Source organism: Bufo gargarizans, chromosome 8, assembly GCF_014858855.1.
Source record: "Bufo gargarizans isolate SCDJY-AF-19 chromosome 8, ASM1485885v1, whole genome shotgun sequence".
Lineage (NCBI taxonomy): Eukaryota > Metazoa > Chordata > Amphibia > Anura > Bufonidae > Bufo > Bufo gargarizans.
In genome coordinates, this window is record NC_058087.1 from 20,523,767 (window position 1) to 20,545,619 (window position 21,853).

The window sequence follows — 21,853 nt, forward strand, 5'->3', positions numbered from 1 at the left end:
CTACTGATTTATAGCTACGTTGGCTTGCAGGGATTTTCCTAGATTCTTGGTTAGTCCCATGCACAGTTACCATAGCTTGATTGCATTCCCCAAGACGCTATACTGACTAAACACAATGGAACCAGCCCCCTGTAATTGCTGGATTTCTATATTCTTCATCAGTTCATGTATGCAGTATAACTGTTTATTACAAGTATATATATCAGGTTACTTGGGAGGGCAGGTGCTACACTTGAATTACAAAGACGGCCTGTGTGTGTGTTATCAGGGAACACCTGCTCTAAATTAACAAGAATTCATCCATACTTGGCATGGCACAGTGACCCGGGTGCTGCTGGCAGCAAAATTACAGCACACCAGCTTAAGCCGAATCTTATTATACAGCAGGCATCAGTCCTCAAAATTGCTCCATGGTCTGGATTTGTGAGGGTTAAGCCACATGAAGCATAAACTGTTCTGTAGGGCTGGGGTGGAAAAAAACTCAATTAGGACATGTTCAGCAGCCTCAAGACTAGGTCAGACTGAGCAGTGCCATATTGGCTTGTAGGTACATGATGAGGTAACAGTCTTAGCCATACTGGGCATAGGAAAGACATTATAATTCCATTAAAGCAAATCGGGATTAATGGTTACATATGCCATCCTGGAGGGCCATGAGTTCTAAATCTTTAATGTTGATAACGAAGCAAAATTAGCCAATGGGATTTATAACTGTGGCCATTAGCTGGGAAAGAGCAGAGATCTCTTCCCATGCTGGAAGACCACACAATGCAGTTACCATCTGGCATGAACATTACCTATAATACACATCTTGCTTTGACAATGCCTGCTTGGATAGCTATGACCAGGTCAGGTTTAGCTGTTCAGGATCATCTGTGATTACCCTACACCCTGAAGCAAGAACATCTGGACACAACCTCCATGCAACAGACTCACAGAGAGCCTACACCGATGTCAGCTCGCTGCTCCCCAGCCAGTTATGGACATTACTTTTCCTCTTATATCTATAAAGAATATGCAATGTGATGTATACAACACAATAAATCTGCCTAGAATAACTGGTGGCTTACATCTACTTACCTTAGACGTCATCTACAATTCCACTAACAGTCTAACAAAAGACGGAATGTATTTGGGCGTATACATAACATGCCCAATAACAGAGATACTTTATGCATTAAAGTAAACCTCTATTCTTGACTCGAAATAAGGAGGAGTATCAACTATGGCTTTTCAAAATGGATGCACCAATTGGGCTTGCGTGGTGCAGTTAACAAGAGCTCTGCCTCTGGCCAAGAGGTCCACCTGAAATTATGATCTAGAGAGCTCCAGGTGACCACAGCGTCAAGCAGCATCTGTTGCTTCCCGCTGTTCACCCTGCCCAAGGTCAAAACACTGGTCACTGAGGGATTGTCAGGTCCTATAGTTCCATTTCAGAGGAGAACCACAATGTTGAGGATGTACGTTCTCCTTCATGCTTATTTTGTACACAGCTCTTCACAAGAGCCCTTGGTGTCAAAGTTTAACTTTAAGCTCACCGAAGGACATAAATGCCATATAGGCAAACACAGCACGTGTTATGAGGTCTATGAAGGAAAGAGGTCCAAACCAGTGTGTACCATACCTGTACAAGATACAGTCTTTGACTGATGGCCACTTCTGTATATAAGGGAAGAGGAAAGCATGCCAATGGGTAGAAGTATCACAATTTTACCTTTGCTATGGGGACCCCTTTCCTCTGTGTGTGCACCTGGTCCCCACTCTCTAAATCAAGTTCTGGGCCACTCTATCATATATGTCCAACACTGCAATAATTGTTGATGGAAGACTGCACTAGTGAGTTGTGACGCACCAATGGAGTAATCAGCACCAACTTTCATTACTATTTGATCTTGATGATCGAGATCGTTGAGAAGAATCCATTGTGCGACTCCATGTACAATTTCAATGCATAAAAAAAGTTGCACGTACTATACCGATGTTTATACCCGCTCTATACTTGGATATATTTGGGAACCAATGCTAGCCAGTACGTTTGATCCTTCAGAAGAATTGCTCCTTTAACTCAATAGTGGGAGACTTGGCAGAGCTCTTTCATGCACTGTAATTAAGGATGGCAGGACAAGGAAACTATAATTACAACAATTCCAGAAGTCCGGCCTGGAGAAAATGAACTTGCATAAGTGACAGTAGGGCTGGATCAGCAAGGCCGCTTCCTGTGCTCTGAGTCACATTGTATTATTATGATTTTATGCTGTTTTTGTGCTTGGCAACAGCCATTTGGTACAAGGAAAACTGTAATTCAAGGGGAGAACACACACTAACATTAATATAGACTTCCTAAGCCAGGCCTGCTCTGGTTTTAGAGGATCCACACAAAGAAATGACTATAATATAAGTGTAGTATTTTGGGGGCATTATATGACTTCCACATGACTCATGGCCCAGTATGATGGGTATTATATATAATTATACTCTTCAAGTCCAGATAAATAATTGGTGGCTGTATTGTAAGCAGGAAGGACTACATATTTTGTGTAGTTATATGCGGTCAGGGATATACACACCTCTGACCTTTGACCCATATTGAAAGTCAATGGGACCGCAGAAAAATCACGTTAAACGGGACAACAGGCCACGGGTGCACACAACGGTCGTGTGCAGAAGGCCTAGTTCACATGAACTTATGGCTTTTATCGTTTTTTGCGGTCCGTTTTTCACGAATCCGTTGTTCCATTTTTCCGTATGGTATATACAGTAATTACATAGAAAAAATTGGGCTGGGCATAACATTTTCAATAGATGGTTCAGAAAAAACAGAACGGATACAGAAGACATACGGATGCATTTCCGTATGTGTTCAGTTTTTTTTTGCGGACCCATTGACTTGAATGGAGCCACGGAACGCGATTTGCGGGCAATAATAGGACATGTTCTATCTTTCAACGGAACGGAAAAACGGAAACGGAATGCATACGGAGTACATTCCGTTTTTTTTTGCGGAACCATTGAAATGAATGGTTCCGTATACGGAACACAAAAAAAAAACGGCCCGTACACTCGCAAAAAAAACGTTCGTGTGAACTAGGCCTTAGAAATAGCAGCAGGGATGGGGAAGAGATTGTACACAGTAGATGTGTGCATAGAGGGGGAATAGAATCCAATGAGGGCAGCTCACACAGGCTGTAGATAGGAACGAAAGCATACACAGGGTACTCAAGGTAACTACTAACATCCGTTAAAAAAAAAAGTCAAAATTGTCTATAGCCTTTAATTCTGGCAAAGGAAGGTAGCCAGTCAACGGGTTCTGTTTTCATCAGTGGTCACCAAGCCATTGCCAATGGGTACACAACATACCTTATGTTGTCTGGATTACTGTAAATAGTAATATTTTATACTTTCATGTAAAGATGTGTAGACCTTGTGAGCGATGTAAAATGTTGCAATAAAGTCTTGTGAAATTCTTTATAAAGAAATTCTACATTTCTACTTATTCTATATTTTTAAACAAGCACCTGGATCTGAATACATTTGTATTTGCAAATTCACTGAAATCTATCTGCATAGCGCCACCTGCTGTTTGCACTTTTTAAAATGTTTCTGTCCTGCTAACTGAGATGGAAGCACATGCTCAGTTCCATCTTTCACTTGCCACCAACTGCAGCAGACAGGAAACGCCCACTGAGAGTGCATGTCCCTGAGCGGTCATCTTGAAATAAATCTAGCGGAGCAATGAATGTGGAAATCTTTGGATCCATGTGAGGTACAGGGCTGGTTCTAGCTTTGTTAGAAAGAAACCCTCATGTACTAACTAGACAATATCGGATTTTCATTAATCATGGGTGAACCCCTTTAATCTTTTAAAGTACAAAAGGATAAAACTTAACAGAATCCCCAAAACCAGGATCTGTTTACACACAATAAAACAAAAAAACAGCTTGTTAAAATTTTATGACATTGTGAATGTGAAGACTTATGATTTGTGAGGGTTTCTAATCATAATGGACCCGTCTATAAATAGGAGCCTGGTGACAGATTTGCTCAGGTATCTCCCATCATTAAAAATAACTTGTTGATTAGAAAATGAATCATGGGACAAGGATTAAAAGAAGAAAAAAAAAGTTCTATTAAAAAAATTCTAATCCTCCAAGCCCCTGCCCCCCCCCCCCCATCCCAGTTTCTGAAACCGGCAGAGATGGCCTGCGGCAATGAACATGTAAAGCCAATATCCTGTTTCCTATCTGCAAGTCTTTATAAACTTACATAAAAGAACAAATGTGGAGACTTAAGTGGACTTTTTTTTAACCCATAAATGTTTTTTTTTTTTTTTTTTTTTTTTTTTTAAGGAAAGGATATAGGGAACAAAAAGAACAAACAGCAGAAACAGAATCCTTAATCAGGAGCATGAAAAAGTTTATAACATTTGTAAAATCTAAGCACATCCAATTACAATGAGCATCATGTCTTATTTCCAAAGTACAGCGGGCCTCTCTCGTAGTGGCCATGTTGTCCATTCCATGATTCATCTTTGGCCGCTATAGTCAAGATTCACGCCATGTACGGGCCATATGTTGCACGGGTCTGGCAGCCCTACTGGCATTGATGAGACCAAAGTACGGGTCCTCGAGTGTCGACATCACTGATATATAGGAGAAACAACTACCGTATTTAAGGGCCTAACTATGAATTCATTTTGGGGAGGTACCGATTCTGAGTTTTACAAGCAAAGCTCTCCTCCAGAAGGAAGAAGACAGTCTCTCAATGCCACCTATAGCTGGCATCAGAGACAGTTTCCTTCCTCCTGGACGAGAGCTATTTTGTAGACATATTGGTCTTTACAATAATTAAACTACTGACATGCAGGATATAGAGCGATGTCATTTAAGTTGTCAGCAAGTGGTTTAGGAAGCAATAATGGAAATACCAAGTAGTCGTGGATTCTGGATCTTTAGAGAGGCGGAAGCTGCATGAGGGACTGAATGTAAACAAGCCTTTCATTAGGGCGGACTGTTCTATTAAAATAATTATTTACTTCTCTTCTTATACATTGGGGCATTGAACATGATGCTATTATAAGAAGGTATTTGTTCATATTTTATATCTTCAATCTCAAGAGTCAAGGAAGAAAACGGGTAAGAGGCTTCAACTGAGTAAGAGCTTTCAAAGATGGATGTACAGAACACAAATCAAATAAGAAGGTTCCTATAGAGAAAAGAAGATGCTTGCCATTCGTGCTAAAACCTGTTCTACCAGAAGAAAGCAAAGTGTGGGCTGACATGAAGACCCCACCCCTGCAGAGCCGCACCACGTATACAGGAACCCTACAAGCAAAAATTTGCTTAGATAATTAGAACAATCACATTTGCTATTGTGGCTGCACCTGAATTCTGGGGCAACTTGCGCATTTTTGTTGCAATTTGGCATAAATCATTTTAGACATGTATAAAGCAAGCCAGTCAAAGAGAATTATACACTGCACCTCGCCCACCGAGGGGTGCGGCTTAAAATGAAACCTTTTGAGCAAAAAAGTGTTTTAAAAAAATTCTGTTGCAAAGAGAGCCAGCCAATAGGTGGTACAAAGTTAGATAAAAGTATCTAGCCATGCACCAAATTTATCATCCAGCCTGCACCACAGAGATAACATTGGCAGATCTTCTGTTTAATGTCTTATATTTGGATACTTTTTGCTATCCAAATGTGTTCTTCTGAAGTAGTCAAACTTGGCATGTAAAGAGCGTAACTGCGATTACGGGCAACTGACAAACTGTGGGCACTTCGATAAGCCCACATGGTAGGATTTATCATATGCCTATAAGGCCTGTTTCACACTTGCGTTGTTTTCCGGTATTGAGATCCGGCAGAGGATCTCAATACTGGAAAAAAATATATTGTGTTTAGTCCTCATGCATTATGAATGTAAAGGATCCTGTTCAGGATGCATCCTGTTCCATCAGCATTCTGTTTTGTGACCAGAAACAAAACCGCTGCAAGCTGCGGTTTTCTGTCCGGTCAAAAAAACTGATCCATCACTGAAAACAATGTTGACGGATCTGTTTTTTTTAGGAGCCTAAAAAAACAGATCCATCACCCATTGACTTTCAATGTATTTAGTGACGGATCCGTTTTTTCCGTTTTGATTTCACACAACCGCATCCTAACGGAAAGGATGCATCCTGATGTGCAAAATCAAAACGGATATGTTTAATTCCGGTATTGAGATCCTCTGCCGGATTTCAATACTGGAATTAACGATGCAAGTGTGAAAGTAGCTCAAGATGCAGGTATTGCTAAAAATCCCATGCATTGTACTGGGAAAAAAATATATAAAAATCACACTGGAGTTTCTGCAATAGTAAAGTAAACTTCTGAGGAAATCAGCACTAATGATACCTGACATTTCGGGGGTCATGGACAAGTTCAGCAAAAAGAATGAAAAAGTGGTGACTCTTCCCATTAAAGCCTATGAAGGCTACAAAAACTGCACAGCAGGGATTAGGCTACTTTCACACTAGAGTTAGGTATGTCCGGCAGGATGTTCCGGCCGCCTCTCGGCATGTTTGCCATGCTGTGGCCGGACCTCTGTCCCGTTCCCATTATGGTTAACGCAGCCAGCCCGGACCTCTGGCAGCACACATGTGTAAGCGTTGGAACGGATCCGGCAGCCTGTTCCCCCACCGGAACAGCCTGAATAAATTACACTATTACTAGTATATACTAATTATTTCAATGTTTATATCAATAAGGCGACTGTATAAAGGAACAAGTTCCATTTATTACCATCATTATGCGCGCTAATCACATGTGAATATAATAATCGGATCATTTACAAAGCCTTTACATAATTTAAACGTAAATATATATCATTATTTTTACAGATTTCCAGGGACTTCTTGTTTCAATAGCCGAGGGTCACCATCCCCGACTGTGCCGTTTCCTCTTTTTTCTAACATGCTCAGCAAGTCCATTATCTCCCCTGATAATCTCTCATTCCATTCTTATCATCACTAAAAATACGTCCAGACCGCACACCGCCCCGACGCTCTGATAAAAGGGGACCTGGATAATTGCACATTCACAGTCACATGGAATGCAGGCGACCCTGCAGAATGCCATAATACTAATGTAAGCGGATTGTAATTCTGCATGACGCGTCACAGAGCTCCGCTGTATCCATGACATAAGCCTCACAGTAATGACAAAACGTAATAGTAACAACTTATTCATATAGCAGTAAATATTACACAGCTCGATTATAAAAATATAAATAAAAAAAGCCATACAAACAGTGCAGTCAGTTTTGTCTGCGATTGCGTTCAGTTTTTTTTTTTGCGCAGGGTGCAATCAGTTTTGATGCGTTTTTCACGTAACTGAAGAATTACAAACAACATCTCCTAGCAACTATCAGTTCCTGGTGCAATGCGTGTTTCACAGAAGCCCCATTCACTTCTATGGTACCAGGGCTTTGCGAAAAACACAGAATATAGAACATGCTGCGATTTTCACGTAACACAGAGATGATGCATGAAAAACAATGTTCATGTGACCATAGAAATAATTGGGTCAAGATTGCTATGCGTTCTCTTCATGCATTGCACCCTGTACGTAAAACACGCTCGTGTGAAAGGGGCCTAACATTCAGATCAGTTTAGCAAATAACTTACGAAGCCTTGAAATTTTCATTAATAGGCTGTACGCAGCACTTCAAGTCATTAGTTGCTGGTTGCACATCACCGTACGTGAACATGGAACATCTCTACATACATTTAAATCCTGTAGAGATGAGCAAATGGAATAGACTACAGAGTTCTTCACCTGCGAGGCGCTGTCCCCACTTCTGAAGATGCATGCCCTCCCCAACCCCTGCCTCACTCCTTGACTGACAGGGCCAGACATCTCCTCCAGCCATGACACCTTGAACCTGCGCCGCTGCTCCCAGTAGTGACATGAGCACAGAGGCTCTACTTCCGCAACAATGCGTAGTCACTGCTCCTGTAGTAGAGCCTCTGCACTTGCACTGCTACTCAGAGCGGCGGCAAAAGAGCAAGATTGGCAGGATGGGCGAGACGTCTGATCCTATCAATCAAGCAGCAGGGAGGGCACCTCTTCAGCAGCGGGCACAGACCCTCGTAGGTGAACCCTTGATGAGAAGAATCAATTCTCTAAAATGCAACTTAGGCTACTTTCACGCTTGCGTTTGTAATTCCGGTATTGAGATCCAGCAGAGGATCTCAATACCGGGATTAAACGAGTCCGTTTTGATTTTGCACATCAGGATGCATCCGCTCCGTTATGATTCGGTTGTGTGAAATCAACGAAAAAAATAAAATAAAATAAAACAGCACTGTCACTAAATACATTGAAAGTCAATGGGTGACGGGTATATTTTTTTTTAGGCTCCTAAAAAAAAAAAAAAAAAAAAATAAAAACGATCCGTCACCACTGACGGACATTGTTTTCAGTGCCACAGCTGTTTTGTGCCTGGTCACAAAACGGAATGCTGACAGAACAGGAGACATCCTGAACAGATCTCTTCCTTCAGAACGCATGAGAACTAAACTAAAACGTTTTTTTCCAGTATTGGGATCCTCTGCCAGATCTCAATACCGGAAAACAACAACGTAAGTGTGAAAGTAGCCTTAAACAGGCAGGCAAACACAGTTAATTCTCAGTCACTGCTCACTGTATGGTCTAATGTTAATTGGCTCGCGACCATTGATATATTCGAAAGAATTTCATTTATTTCATAATCTTTGCACATGAATCTAAGGTTCTGAGCAGTCAAGTCACTGCTGGTCTTTCAGAGAGGAACCCATGGAAAGACGCTGCATAAGATCCCTCGAAGAGGCCCCATCTTCACACTTCACGGCTCTCCATTTAATAAACCTGTCCCCGAGGACCACCATTCAATGCCCCCTAAATCCTTAGTGTAAATATTTGCCATCTTTTCCTCAAAACATAAAGCTTTTGGCAAGTGTAAAAGTTCAAGCCACCTCTTTCAGCCGATAATTTGTTTACTTAGGATGTGAAATGTTGTTCTTACGAACAGAACGTAAAAAAAAAATTAAAAAAATGAAAAAAAGGTTGGCAGGCCGGAGGCCCCGTAAAGAAAAGCAGGAGGCCCGTGTGTTTATAGAACGTCAGACGTCTTCTACTATTTGCAATATTCTATAGATCATTAATTTGACACTTTTAAAGGTAAGAAAAAAAATATTAAACTTGGATCCTGGCACACTGGAAGACGCACAGGTCTGGTGGACAATGGGCCTATTTCACTCCTCTGTTAACACGGCAATAATTGGAAAACCTATTTAATGAGTATTTTCCAATGCATATCATATTTCCTTGACAATAAGTTCTCTGTTAGGAGATCCCCGATGGAATTATCAAATTACTTGCCAAGAGCCAGCTATCTCCGAAATGTCTTAGAACGGAGATCATGCAACGTTCCAGTTTTAATCCTCGTACACAGACTATTCCAAGAGGAAAAAAATGTTATTGATCCTTCATGTTCTATTCTTTACCTGTTTTTAAGTTCATATTGTAGTTGCCATGTCAATCTAATTATGTCAGACTGCAATTTTAGCATAGATGTAGGAAAAACACCCAATGGTTTTTTACAAGGCTCCTCATTTAGAAGTCTCCCTATCTTAAAGGGGTTTTCCAGGCTTCTGACACAGATGACCTATTCCCTCCTTTGATTAGCTGTACCCAACAACCTCCAGCCCCAGAATTAAGATTCTGAGCAGAACAGGAAGCACAGCTCCGTTCAAAGTATAGCGGCCATGCCGGGTTACTGCAGCTCAGCTCACATTCACTTCAATGGTAGCCAAGCTGCAGTAACTCAGCACGGCCACTATACTTTGAACAGAGCTGCACCATTCAAAGAGCCAGGCTGCAAAGAGCAGCAGATGGGTGGGGTGCAGTGTGTCTTAGGCCTCACAGATCGCATATTAATGACCTATCCTGAGGATATTAGTGTCATGGAAAACCCCTTGAAGGCCCCTTTAAATCGTGAAAGAACAGTTAATTCCCAATAATTGCTTGATCGTGAGCAGAAGTGAGAGCAGCATTTATTTGAAGCAATCACCTCTGCTATATGGGAAGGGGGGGGGGGGGGGAGTGGCCACTACTGTATCCGTTGTCCCTAATGGATTCACTGTTTCTGGCCAGCAGATACCTTTTTTTTTTTATACAGGAAGATCTGACGCCCAGAACCTAAGATTTTGGTGATCAGGCGATTGGCAGCACCTTTAGACAGGACAATTATTGGGAACGAGCATTCCTAGGAACACTACTTCTTGATAGTTTCCCCAATCATCAGCTCAAGTAAGGGGCCTTTACTTCTGGGCCAGTTAATTGTGGTTCCCAGTCACTTCATGGCTGAAGGAATCCGATTCCTGCTCTGAGCAAAACAAGTACTGTTGAGTGGATGTGGGTTTAGACAGCGATATAAGGAATTATTAATCTATGCTGTGGTTATATTTTTGTAGGACATTTCAGAGTGCCTCAATTAGCAGAATAATTTAGTCAAGCCTCTATTAAATTACCAGAAGAAGTCTCATATTTACTGTGTTCCTTAAACAAAAAGTTGGAGACTAGAACATTGAACTTCAATGCCTGGGGTTTTCTCATTCAGGGTGAACATAAAGGCGAGAAAAAACCATAGCGAAACCCAACTCATATTGTGGTTCTAGTTCCTGCCACCACAACCCACTATCCAAGGACTGGAGTGTCTATTTCTTTAGGCGTCCCACTCCCATCCCTAGTAGGAACAGTCTAACATTGGGTTGGCTTCATCTCCACCTTTTTGTTGGCTTTTAAAAAGGTGCTAACCAAAAACACCAACTGGGTAACGTATGGTGTTAGTTGAGCATTACTTATATTAATGGGCCACAGTCTATAGAAGATACCATATTGATTTAATGGCTTACTTATACCAGAATACATATGGAAAAACATCCAGAAAACGTGGTAATAGGCTCGCACCACACAAAAAATACTAAACTTGGAGACAAAAATGGCATCATTCTCAGATATAAATTGCTGAACCATCAGTCCTATTCCTAGAGCACAGTTACTGTAGGTCTCCAAGAAAACAAAACTACTGTAAAGTCTGTCCATACTATATTTTTTACTGATGTTTTGGAAGGAACATTGGTTTCTCCAGGCTTTATACAAATCGGTGTCCTATATAGCTAAAAGGTGCCTCTCAGGGCACTGACACTGTATGACCTGTCAAGACACCATCCGGAATTCTCCCAGGAAGTCTCTAAAACAAACTGTGAAATATCTGCAGGATTTGGTAAGAGCTGAAAGCCTGGAAGCAATTTCGAGGTCCACGCACTGAACAAACACAAACACATGGAGACCTCTACCTCCCTGGGTTGTCCAATCCCAAGATAATCCATTTAGTAAACCTACTTCTAGCATCTTACAAACCTGCATTTCAGACCAGTCTCTTTCTGGGAACATACCAGTCCTCAAGGTGTCTTCTTCTGTCAAGCAGTTACAACTTCTCTTCAGCCTTCCTTAACTATGCCAATATGGCAGCCATTACAGCTCGCACATTCAGTGTCTCCTTGCTTTCTCCAAGACCTGAACCCAAAGTCTGCTCAGAAGTAATATTTTAATATATTTTTTTTTCCCTAATCCTAGAAAACCTCTTGAAGGTTGTGTGGAAAGCAGCGTGACAACACCTAATTTACTAATTCAGAACTGGTATAACCAAGTCACGCAAGACAACCATCCAGGGACATCACTTTCCAGGTACTTCTGGTTTGTAGCATCAGGTTCAAATCCAACCAAGGCAACACCTACATGGAGTTTCTATGTTCTCCCATGACCATGTTTCTGATAGGTGTTCTAATGTCATCCTCTACTGCAGGGATCAGCAACCTCCAGCACTCCAGCTGTTCTTAAACTACAACTCCCAGAATCCTCCTTTCACTTATATGGGAGTTACAAGAAGAGCTAAGTGTGCATGCTGGGAGTTGTAGTTCCACAGCATCTGGAGTAACTACGTTTGCTGATCCCTGCTCTACTGCATAGACATATTAACGTCAAGTGTCTCACAAGAAACAGGCCAAAGAATATATACATTCTGGAGCAGTAAAAAAAAAAATTTTAAAAAAAAAGAGCGACTATGATGGACGAGGGACTGATAGGACATGGAAGTAGTGAAGCTCTGTTGACACTACTTGTGAGCATCCATGGGGGAATTGGTCACTTTTTCATTGCAAGAACAGCATAGCATGCGGTACTATTCCATCAAAATGACAGATAATCACATAGGAACTACAACTGACCCCCCACCTCCTAAATCAATGGGGTCCACGTAATGCTGAATGGATCCATCCTACAACAGATCTAGCACAGTAGCCTTTAAAGGGGTTGTCCTGCCATTTATATTGATGACTATTGTCAGGATAAGTCATCAACATCTGCTCGTCGGAGGGTTAACACCCAGGACCCCGCGGATCAGCTGTTTGAAGAGGAGGCTGCGCGCCATATGAGCGCTGCTTCCTGTTCATTACACTGCGCGCCATCTTGAAAGTCTTGGCGGTGCAGTGTAATGATGAGAACACACTCCATTCACTTGAATGGAGCGAGTACTTGTAATTACACTACACCGCTGAAAGGGAGATAATACGCAGTGCAATGAAGAAGCAGCAGCGCTTGCATGGAGTGCCGCCTCCTCTTAAAACAGCTAATCGGCGAGGGTGCCAGGTGTCGCCCCCCTCCGATCGGATACTGATGACAGGTCATAAATATAACCCCTTTAAGAGTACCTGTCCACAGGATCAATCCTATTAAACTAGACATACTGCCTGCTAGGATTTATCCTGTTGCCTAAAATGACACCCGTCTTGTGGCTGCGGTGTTCTGAGAAAGAAGACCTTTATTCTTCATGAAAATGTGCTCTTCAGTGCACCAAGGAGAGGGGCCTAGACCCTCGGTGCACCTCAGCTTGCCACACCCTTAGGTGCACTGAAGCCTTCATTTGCATAAGGAATAAGAGTCTCTCATCTTGGGAATGCAGTAACTGATTTTCACAAACCGGCTCGAGTAGCTACCCAATTGCAGTCAGTTTTGACTGCGATTGCGTTCCGTTGTTCAGTTTTTATCGCGCGGGTGCAATGCGTTTTGCACGCACGTAATAAAAAACTGAATGTAGTACCCAGACCCGAACTTCTTCACAGAAGTTCAGGTTTGGGTTAGGTGTTGTATAGATTGTATTATTTCCACTTATAACATGGTTATAAAGGAAAATAATAGCATTCTGAATACAGAATACATAGTATAATAGCGCTGGAGGGGTTAAAAAAAATAATAATTTAACTCACCTTAATCCACTTGTTCGCGCAGCCGGCATTTCTTCTTCTTTGAGGAACAGGACCTTTGATGACGTCACTGCGCTCATCACATGGTCCATCACATGATCTTTTACCATGGTGATGGATCATGTGACGGACCATGTGATGACCGCAGTGACATCATCAAAGGTTCTATTCCTGTGCACAGCAAAGACGACGACAGAAGAGATGCCGGCTGTGTGAACAAGTGGATTAAGGTGAGTTATATTATTATTTTTTAACCCCTCCAGCCCTATTGTACTATGAATTCTGTATTCAGAATGCTATTATTTTCCCTTATAACCAAGTTATAAGGGAAAATAATGACCAGGTCCCCATCCCGATCATCTCCTAGCAACAGTGCGTGAAAATCGCACCGCATCCGCACTTGCTTGTGGATGCTTGCGATTTTCACTCAGCCGCATTCACTTCTATGGGGCCTGCTTTGCGTGAAAAACGCAGAATATAGAGCATGCTGCGATTTTCACGCAACGCACAAGTGATGTGTGAAAATCACCGCTCGTGTGCACAGCCCCATAGAAATGAATGGGTCAGGATTCAGTGCAGGTGCAATGCGTTCACCTCACTCATTACACCCGTGCGGAAAACTCGCCCGTGTGAAAGGGGCCTTAATAGGATTGATCCTGCTGACAGGTGCTCTTTAAGCTGGTGAAAGCAATACCTCAGAACAGGGATCAGCAACCTCCGGCACTCCTGAAACGACAACTCCCAGAATGTTCCATTCACTTCTATGCGAGTTGTGAGAACAGATGAGCATGTCTGAATGCTGGGAGTTGTAGTTTCCCAGCAGCTGGAGTGCTGAAGGTTGCCGATCCCCGCCCTAGAATACACAGTCGTGTCCCAGGTTAATTATATCTGATTTATTCGGGGCGTATTGCACACTATTCACTTTCAGGTGTTGGAATTTCTATCTATATAAAAGGGGAAAAAAGAATGAATAGAAATGACTGGCCCGCTGCCAGCGTGAAGGCATCACCAGTAACAACAGGCCCCAATATCATCTGCACAGTAAAAGGCGACAAAGATCGACACATTCCCGTGAAATTCACACCATTATAAAAAGGTACAAAGGAGGCGAGGCCGGCCCTGCCCCGGAGCTCAGCACACACAACCAGAGCTGCTAAATACAGGACTCCCATTTATGAATTGTCTACATTTCAAATCTGTCATAAAAACAAGTATGAAATTTAGGCTACTTTCACACTTGCGTTCAGAGCGAATCAGTCTGGTGTCTGCACAGACGGATCCGCTCCTATAATGCAGACGATGGGATCCGTTCAGAACGGATCCGTCTGCATTATATTTCAGAAAAAATTCTAAGTCTAATTGTTAGACGGATCCGTCCTGACTTTACATTGAAAGGCAATGGGGGACGGATCCGTTTGAAATTGAGCCAAATTGTGTCAACTTCAAACAGATCCGTCCCCATTTACTTACATTGTAAGTCTGGACGGATCCGTTTGCCTCCGCACGGCCAGGCGGACACCCGAACGCTGCAAGCTGCGTTCAGGTGTCCGCCTGCTGAGCGGAGCGGAGGACAAACGCTGCCAGACTGATGCATTCTGAGCGGATCCGCATCCACTCAGAATGCATTAGGGCAGTACGGATGCGTTCGGGGCCGCTAGAGCCTCTAGGTGTAATGACAACGCCCCCGTTGCTCCTAGAGGCTCATTTGCATACAATAAAACCACATATTTCTCAGCAATGCGGGCACATACGAACATGGGACCAACACAGGTGCCTTCAGCTGCCAAGCGCACATGTAACAGGTCAAAACTGCTGACAAATTCCCTTTAAATTCAGCATCACCCAGTGCAGATTTAAAAGGCAATGCAAAGTCTATAGGCAATTCATCTTAAATTTACGTACATAACGCGAATACTAGAAAATAGCCCATATTTATTGGTTGTGTCAGGAATGAAGCGGCTGCCTCTGGAGTCACGGTCTGACATCTGGCGGCCTGTAGCTAATGACTTTCACGCAGATGATGTCTCATGAACCTCGCAATACCTCAAAAGTTAACACCAACCTGCAAAAAGCAAAAGGACCCGGAAGAGCCGCATTCCTGACCAGCTTCTCGGCGGCGGAGGCGGCTCCCCTCCCCCACCAGACCGTAACTTCAAAAACAGAAATTAAAAAAAAAGAAGACTGAAATAATTAAATCGAGGCCCCGCGTAATACACCCATCACATCGCCTCACATCAGAAAGTCAAGGGCGCGATGCCAACTATGTCGTCTGGCCACCTGCTGTGAAACCGTAGAATTGTAATACTGTATTCATCCCGTGCCACGTCTAATAGGCCGGGCAGCGTACCATGCGGGATGGCAGAGATGAAAACTGTGATATTCTGTAGTAAATATTAACTTGGCTTATCCGAGGATCTGAACCTCCGAAGGCATTCGAGGCAGCGGTTATTTTAGACGGATCATCCACAAAGAGCAACAGAGAAAGCAAGATAGAATAACCAGGCAAATATGGCGGCGACCTAAGCCGTAGCACGGTGCACTCATGCTGCAGGAAGAAATCTAAAGAGCGCCTGTCAAGCTGTCCTGAGGTCTGTTATTAGCAAATGCATGCCAGCCCCACCAAATAAGTTTGTAGCATATATTTTGACTCTGCCGTTCCTCTGTTATTCCTCTTGAAAATGTAGGAATAAACTTACAACTTAAATGATTCAATTCCACTTGTTAATGATTGGTGACACCCAGTTATTAAAGGGGTTCACAGGAGTTTTAGGGTAAATGCACACATTCAGGATTTATGTGCGGACAGGTGTTCGCAGGGAAATCAGTTTAGTCAATCCGCATCAATTAATGCAGATTCAGTGCGGATTTACTGTCCCCATTGAAGTGAATGGAAAAAACCTGGACAGGGAAAAAAAAATAATAATGATTTATATATATATATAAAATATTGACATGCTGCGGATTTTAAAATCTGCATAGGTCAAAATCCACGTGGAAAAAAAAATCTGCATCGTGTGCATTAGAAATTAAAATTCTCATAGAATACAATGTACATGACCTACGGTGCGGATTTTCCGTGCACAAATCTGATTACAATAATAACCTATCCACGACCTTCTCTCAGCTTTTTCTAGGCCTGTGACGTCACATTTATCGGTCACATGGCCTAGGCCAGTGATGCTCAACCTGCGGCCCTCCAGCTGTTACCAAACTACAACTCCCAGCATGCCTGGACAGCCTACAGCAGGGCATGATGGGAGTTGTAGTTTTGCAACAGCTGGAGGGCCGCAGGTTGGGCTGCCCTGGCCTAGGCATATTGAAGTGAATGGGGCCGAGCTGTGATACCAAGCACAGCCACTAGGCAATGGACGGCGCTGTGCTGGGCGAGCTGAGAGAAGGCTGCGTTGCTCAAAAAGGAGTGCTGATGCCTTATCAAAACAGCTGATCACCGGGGGTCCTGGGTGTCGGACCCCCACCAATCCGATACTGATGACCTAAAGGTAACACATTAAATCCCTTTAAAAACCATCATATTTTCCAAAAGTAAAGAAAGTTAAAGGAAAGCGAGTAGATTTCTCTGCTTTCCCATAAGCTGCATGTTTTCATGAGCAGGAAAGACGCCAGACGGCTGAACCTGCATTTAAAGCCTCATGCAGACGTCCGTGGAACGCGGCCCGTAATATACCGGACTGGCATTGCAGGAGCACACGGCGTCATGTAGAAATCTAAAATACTAATAAAATTCATATATTTGCCGTTAGTTTATAGCGCTGTTCATAAAGAGAGCTGCTCATATACTGTAAATGTTCCTGGAGGTAGCTCATAACTGGAGCCATTATTGGGGCAACCATTACTTTAGACCTTGTGTTAATACCCGATGCTCCGGTGTTTGAGGGGGCCTGAAGGCCCACCTGCCACATGGTAGGGGGAGGCTTGGTGTGTACTGAGGAGTCCTACAAGGACTGAAGATTGTCGTAGGTCAGGAGAACCGGTCATCAGGCCCTCGGAGAGCCCTTCGGTTTTGTTGGAAGGCATATAGGGCCAAATCCCACAGTTTGTTGGAGTCTAAAATAGGGCAGAACTTTGTATTATTTAGACTACAGCTCATCTCCTACAAACCAAATGCCACAAATCAGTGGGTAAGATGTATATAAAGAGACACCACGCCGCCAGAGTCCTCGGAGATCCGCTCTCCAATACTCTCTCACTAAGGCCTCATGCACACGACCATTCTGGTCCACATCCGAGCCGCAGTTTTTGCGGCTCAGGTGCGGACCCATTCACTTCAACTCTGTGTGCTGTCTGCATCAGTCGCTCCGTTCCGTGGCCCCGCAAAAAAAATATAACATGTCCGATTCTTGTCCAATAGGAATTTCTACAATGGGCCGCCTGTTCCGTTCGACAAATTGCAGAAGGCACACGGGCGGGTTCCGTGTTTTGCGGATCCGCAAAAAAAGGAACGGTCGTGTGAATGAGGCCTTATCCCAATATCAGAGCAGATCTGAATAAGGGATCTTCAGGAGTTCGATATCAATGACCTATCCTCAGGATATCAGATTGGTGGGGGGGGGTCTGACTTTTTCTTCTCCTACATAGGCTACTTTTACACCGCTGGGACCCGCACCTATATCGAGAACGGAGCCCCGCAAGCTGGTGGCTGGAGGACTCCGGCCTCCACCAAGCCGGCTCCCCATAGAAGCGAATGGGAGCGTACTGCGCATGTACGGCCCCCCTCCCATTCAATTTTATAGGGCCAACGGAAATAGCCGAGCCAGCGCTCTACTATTTTCGGTGGCCCCATAGAAAATGAATGGAGGGCGGTTGCGCATGCGCAGTGCCCCTCCTTCACTTGCGGGGCTCCGTTCTCGATATAGGTGCGGACCCGCACCTTTAAGACAATGGGGGCATATCCTAGCGATATGCCCCCATTGTCCATGATGAGACAACCCCTTTAAAATAGCAATGACGAATCTGGCATTAAAACCATTGTAAGTCAATGGGTTCCGGATCCATTTTCTATTGGGTCCGAGAAAACACCATTGACTTGCATTGTGTGTTATGCCGGATCAGTTTTTCTCTGCATCCCATGCCGGACAGAAAACCACAGTTTTTTTAGCGGTTTTCTGTCCGGTATGGGAACGCAACCAAACAGAATGGAATGCATTCTGGTGCGATCCGTTATGTTCAGTTCAGTTTTGTCCCCATTGACAACGAATGGGGACAAAACGGAAGCGTTTTTCTCCGGCAATGAGATCCTATGACGGAAAAGAGAAACACATGTGAAAGGGGCCTGTCTAAAGAGGTCCGTGGCCCTTGTAGGAGTACTGCAGCCTCCTCACAGTACACCGCATACAGTGTCGCACATTGTATAGTGGTCATATTTAGTATTGTACTGTTCAAACCAGGGCTCCCTACATCTTGTAGATCTTTGCGATCCCCAAAAAGTAAAAAAATAAAATAAAATAAAAATCCAACAACTGAGACTTTGGCCTGGTGCAGGAGGTTAGGGCGCATTCAAACGACCGTGTGAAGCCCATGCCCGTATTGCGGACTGCATTTGCGGATCCGCAATACACGGGCACCGTTCCATGTGCATTCCGCATCACGGATGCGGACCTATTCATTTCAATGGGTCCGCAAATCCAGAGATGCGGAACGGAAGCATGGAACAGAACCTTACAGAAGCACTACGGAGTGCTTTCTGAGGTTCCGTTCCGTGCTTCCACACCGCAAAAAGATAGAGCTTGCTCTATCTTTTTGCGGAACGGAGGGATCGCAGACCTATTCAAGTGAATGGGGCCGCGATCCCTACACGGCTGCCACACGGCAGGTGCCGGTGCTTTGCGGTCCGCAATACGGGCACGGGCTTCACACGGTCATGTGAATGCTCCCTTTTTTTTATTCTGTAGAAGTAATAAGACGAAAAACACAGTGAAACATTGTATCACTCTGCAAATACTTCCTGTTTGATGAGGGTTTTTTTCTGTTTTGGTTTTTATCTTCTTATGGCCAATGACTCACCCGCGGAATATTCATCTCGAAATAGAATTTTTTTTTTTTTTTTTTCGGATCCACCATGGGTAAAGGTTTATTTTTGAGCTGAAAATGTTTGGATCTTCCGTAAGAGCCAGTATGGAGCCCTTGGGAGAGTTATTTTAGACTGGGATAGGAGGAGATTCTTGCTCTACAATTTATCCTGACGCCAGTTGACATCCCAAAGTTTTTTCAAGTCAGCAACCAGAGATTTTGGGTGTGTCGGTTCCTCAGAATGGAGCCAATAAAGCTGCAGCCAGCTGCCGCCTGACCATTATAGTCCTGCCGCAGCTGCTGCGCTCGCAGCAGACAGTAAACTTATTTATTCCCCCCCCCCCCCCCAACCTTAGAAATGGAGGGAGATACTGCTACTGTGAGGAAAGGGGGGCTCAATTTTTTCTGTACGAGCACAGATGTTAATAAGAACAGAGGTTTTTTCCTGTATATAATAAGAAGCAGCTGCACAGAATTCTTTTCACGGTGGGAAGGACGGTGTCAGGTATGGCTGCGGTTTCATGGTTCATGAAACAATCACCTTGACTGTTTTCTTTTTATTTTAAGAAGGCCGGAGCAATTAGATCGCTGAGCCAACAGCCATCAACCGCGACCCCGCCAGAAGCATTTGGCTAGGCTTGCTATTTTAACAAAACTGATGGCAGATGAGCGGCCTTTGGTGCTGCTTATCTCCAGGACCAAAAAATAAATAAAAAGTAAGTACATTTCGGAAAAAAAATTATTATAATGTAACATTTGACCAGAGCTTCCTTTAGCTGCTGATGTTAGAGGACTGTGTGGGGCCCTCCTAAAACCTACAGCGGGGATCTAATATATCAATGGTCAACTTTGGGCCCATTTCACTCTTCATAGTTTTTGTGCAGATTAATTACGGTATGTATTTCTTCAATTGTAGCAACCAGAATGCTCCATATGAGATTAAAAAAAGATTTGATTTACTCTGGCTGAGAAGCTTGAATGGGGTTGTGCTGTGCAACGGATCTCCTGGCACCCCGACCGGGTACCTCCCCACAAACCGCTGAAGAGACTGGAGGTCTACGACAAGGCTCCAGGCTCCAGTGGGTGAACCTCTCCTAAATCCAGAGAGCAGGAACAGCTCTTACAAGAGCTAGTAGTTATAGCCAGGGGAGTATAGCAATCCCCCAGTGTTGATCAGTTACCCAAACACCAGCCTCAACATGATGAAGGGTAAAAACAGGAACTCTTTATTGAACACACAGCATTGACTTATACACATTTTCCAACAAAGTTACCATCCACAGGGTTTTTTAAAAAAAAAACAATAAACACGTACAATACACTCAGACAATCCCACACAAAAACCTCCCCTCTGCCTGTGATACAATTACCTTACACAATGGGTTGATGCAATTGTATCACAGGCAGGAGAATACACAATGTCTTCTGTCCTGGAGACAACCGAGGAGTAATTCAATTATCTCTCAGGACAAAGGGAAAATCGCCAATACACACGTGGGGACAATCGGACAGACATAACTACTCAAATATACAATGTCCCACCCTTTACAGTACACAGACATTTAACATATCCCAAAATGGCACAAATTAGACTAGGGGTTCAAAAGTTAGTAAAAAGTCCTTTGTGAACAAAGGAAGCCTGGCTGATGAGAGGGCCCATAATCCTGGGGCAAGAGGCTGGTAGTCAGGCTTCTCCACCACCCAGTGGCGAGATTGGTTTCGTCACATGCTGCAATACCAGAAATGGACAATAGACGAGAGTGGCGCTGTTTGGAAAGTTCCAATTCAATCATGTAGGTCTGCACTCCCCATCACAACCACTACGGACCATACACCCCTAGGGCATATGGACGTCAAAGAGAAGGGTCCCAGTCTGGGGATGTCCAGAGCAGATAGCCACTAACAAGTTACTCACCTCTGAGTAGCTGCCACGGAATAAGGCCAGGCACATTGAAAAAAACAAATGGCTTTCATCACGAGGATTTATATTCTCCCGGCCACGTACATTTTTATGATCGGCGCGTGCGGTGCTTCCAGCTCATCAGTTGTGCAATCACGTACACTATTGTTTTCTTGGTATCTCAGGCTTGAGGCCTTCTGCTAGAACCTGTATGAACAATGCCGGCCGGGGAGGGGGCTCATCATGTGTTTACTTGTCTAATAATAATTTTCTCGCTGTGGCTTTTCACGAGGCTCCATAATTAATCATGTTAGAGGAGAGGTCATGGGGAGCAGCGAAGACAATCTGCACATACAGACTCATTTTTCATTCTGCATAATCATGCCCCAGTGTTTGCACTCTTCTTGTCTGAAACGTGTACACAGTCGCAGCTCCGACACGTGAAGCCGACGGTTTCATATAAATGGCGTGAATTTGGCCATACAAAAATTCCAGGGTAATGTCTGGTCACATATTTTGGGAATAGAATAGTGTTTTTGAATTTATTGGCCTACCACCAAGCAGATATCTTGGTCTGCAAAACAGA

The 21,853-nt window shown here is 43.6% G+C and overlaps 1 protein-coding gene across 9 annotated transcripts in view; it reads right to left on the bottom strand.

Annotated features, from left to right (window-relative positions):
- Positions 1-21,853, bottom strand: part of TANC1 (tetratricopeptide repeat, ankyrin repeat and coiled-coil containing 1) — a 192,186-nt gene that overhangs the window by 127,759 nt on the left and 42,574 nt on the right. Inside the window, exon 1 of one of the 9 annotated variants that reach the window (XM_044302879.1) lies at positions 6,391-6,458. The exons of the other annotated variants lie outside the window; for them this stretch is intronic. The gene's annotated coding sequence lies outside the window, so the exon portion shown is untranslated. Of the gene's footprint in view, positions 1-6,390; positions 6,459-21,853 lie in introns of those variants that run through there. 9 annotated transcript variants of the gene reach the window in all.